The following is a 3517-nucleotide window of genomic DNA, read 5'->3' on the forward strand; positions in this document are numbered from 1 at the left end:
TCAAAATCGGCTAAGCCAGAATTCGGTTGAGGAAAATACCGAATCACTAGATGTCACCGAGAGGGACTTGGAGTCCACTACTTCCTATTCTTCTGTTGACACTACTAATACATCTTTGCATCCTACAGGTGAGCCATACATGGTAGAGCCACGCCGGATCACTTTGCATGAGCAAGGAGCTCCGGATATCATACTTCAACCGTTGCAAGCAAGGTATTCTAACCTTGATCCAAACTTTGAGTTGAAGAGTAGCTTGATAAATCTACTTCCTAAGTATCATCGGTTGCCGGGTCAAGACCCCATCCGACATTTGAAGGATTTTCAAGTTGCTTGTTCTACGGCTCGAAGGCATGGAGCCGATGAGGTAGCTATCATGGTTTTTGCATTCCCTTTTTCTCTTGAAGCGCAAGCAAAAACATGGTTCTACTCGCTACCGGATGAGATTGTGACTAATTAGGATTTCTTGAGAAGAGAGTTTCTTGATAAGTTCTTCCCACCGGAGAAGACCGACTACATCCGGAAAGAGATTTCGGGTATAATGGAAAGAGACCAAGAGAGTTTGTACGAGTATTGGTCTCGGTTCAAGAGGCTATTGGAGTCATGTCCACACCACGGAATGACCACTCACTTGCTCATTAGCTACTTTACCAGAGGTCTTTGTGCGGAAGATAGAAGATTGCTCACTGCTTCTAGTGGCGGTTGCCTTTCGAAAAACAAGACGGAGGGAGAAGCTTGGAATTTGATAAAGGATGTTGCCGAAGCTACACAACACACAAGGGTGAGAAGTAATCCTCTCAAAGGTGTGGTAGAACCATCCCCCTCCGAAGCAAGTCTAACCAAGGCACTTGGGGATATGACCGCCATCCTTACACAAATCAAAATGGATCAAAAGGAATACTACTCCATCCAAGCCGTCCAAGCCCCACCTCCGGTTGCTCAACTTGAAGGCCCTCCTAGAATTTGTGGTTTGTGCTCTAGCACCACACATTACACCGACCAATGCCATCAAATTCAAGAGGAACATGCCCTTGTGGTAGTCAATGTGAATTACAACAACCGTCCACCCTACCCTTCTCAAGGTCAAAACAACTACCATCAAGGTGGTAATCAACATCAAGGGTGGAGAGATAATGCACAAGGAAGCAATCAAAACCAAAGGTGGAACAACTCTTCTTCTCATCATAACAACAACCAATCTTCATCCCAATACCACCATAACAATACCAACTACCAAGCCAACCAAGGCCACTCCAACCAAAACCAAAACAACTAAACCAAGTACCAAGCACCACACCATAGACAACAAAATCAAAACCAAACTCCTCCATCTTCCAACAATGAAGTTGATGAGCTTAGAGCCGCTATGGAAAAACGAGATGAGAGCAACAAAGGTCAATTCGAGGCCTTGAATACTCAATTGGCCAACCTCACCAACATGCTTTCAAAGATGAACATGTCAAGCCAATCACCAATCCCCAATAACAACACCAATCAACCCTCAAGTTCCTCTAACCTTCCATCCTAACCCCAACCAAACCCAAGAGGCGGTCTCAACGCCATCACTCTATGGTCGGGGACTACATTAGAGAAGATACCTCCAAGGGTCATGGGAGAAATTCATGAGAAAGAGGTAGTTGTTGAAGCTCCACATGAAGAAGAGGTGGTAGACAAAAGGCATGAGGAAGAAGGAGTAAACCTCAAGGAACCCAAGAGGAAAGCTATAGTGGATGAGTCAATTCCTATTCCATTTCCTTCCATGGTGAAGAAGGCGAAGAAGACACCGGAGTTTGATTTGAACATGCTTCAAGTGTTCAAAAAGGTTGAGGTAACCATACCACTCCTTGATGCTATTCAACAAATTCCAAAGTATGCAAAATTTTTAAAGGACTTGTGTACACACAAGGATAGGATAGGAGAATTGGAGACATTATCCTTGGGTAGTTCAATTTCTTCCTTGATGGAACCTATTCCAAGAAAATATGGTGACCCTGGACCGTGCTTAGTGTCTTGTTGTACTGGTGGATACACTTTTCATGATTGTATGTGTGACTTGGGAGCTTGTGTAAGCATCATGCCACTTTCTATCTATATGCGGTTGAATTTAGCTCCATTAAAGAAGTCGGCGGCGAGGTTTGCCTTAGCCGATAAGAGTGTGATCACAGTGATGGGGATAGCGGAAGATGTACTCATGGCAATTAAGGATTTGGTTTTTCCGATTGACTTTTACATCCTTGAAATGCCTCCAATAGAAAATAGAAGCTCCTCCTCCGTTCTACTTGGTAGACCCTTCCCAAAACCTCCAAATTCAAGTTAGATGCCTTCACCGGTATATATTCCTTTGGGGTTGGAGACAAGACTATCAAGTTCAATTTAGAGAAAGCCATGAAACATCCTCCCGAAGAACATTCTGTCCTCCAATGTGATGTGATTGATGAAGTGGTAGCGGAAGTGCAAGAAGAAGACCATGACAAGTTATGCTACCCCATTGTTGAGGAAACAGATGACCAAGAAGATGAACATGAAGAAGTTGTCGAGAATGAATCCCATGAGATTGATGAAAAGAAACCTCAACTTGAGATGAAAAGTGAATTGAAGCCCCTTCCATCTCATTTGAAGTATGCTTTCTTAGAGGATAACCAAAGGTTTCCGGTCATTATTGCTAGTGAGCTCTCAAGTGAAGAAGAGGAAAAGCTCCTAGATGTTCTCAGAAAGTACAAGAAAGCAATAGGATGGAGCCTAGCGGATATTGTGGGAATTGACCCCCGCAAGTGCATGCATAGGATATTTCTCCAAGATGGAGCTAAGCCGGTTAGGCAACCGCAAAGGAGGCTCAACCCAGCCATCCTCGATGTAGTAAAGAAAGAGGTCACCCGATTACTGGATGCGGATATTATATACCCAATTTCCGACAGTGAGTGGGTGAGCCCGGTTCAAGTTGTCCCCAAGAAGTCGGGCATCACAACGGTCGAGAAGGACGACGGTGAAATGGTCACTAAAAGAGTACAAAATGCGTGGCGAGTATGTATTGACTATAGAAGATTGAACGCCGCCACACGGAAGAACCATTACCCCTTACCCTTCATCGATCAGATGCTAGACCGCTTGGCAGGTAAATCTCACTACTGCTTTCTTGATGGATTTACTGGCTACTTCCAGATACATATTGCTCCTGAAGATCAGGAGAAGACCACGTTTACTTGTCCATTTGGCACCTTTGCCTATAAAAGGATGCCATTTGGACTATGTAACGCACCCGCTACTTTTCAGCGGTGCATGACGAGTGTCTTCTCCGATCTAATGGAGAATTTCCTGGAAGTCTTTATGGACGACTTCAGCGTTTATGGTACTTCATTCGATTTTTGTTTAGAGATCTTGGCCAAGGTCCTAGCTAGATGTGTTGACACTAACCTTGTCTTAAATTTTGAAAAATGTCACTTTATGGTACAACAAGGTATAGTGTTAGGACATGTAGTATCTCATGAAGGCATTTCTGTAGACTCGGCCAAGGTCGATGTTA

The sequence above is a fragment of the Arachis ipaensis genome, chromosome B6, assembly GCF_059453495.1.
Source record: "Arachis ipaensis isolate K30076 ecotype BB chromosome B6, ASM5945349v1, whole genome shotgun sequence".
NCBI classification, from domain to species: domain Eukaryota; kingdom Viridiplantae; phylum Streptophyta; class Magnoliopsida; order Fabales; family Fabaceae; genus Arachis; species Arachis ipaensis.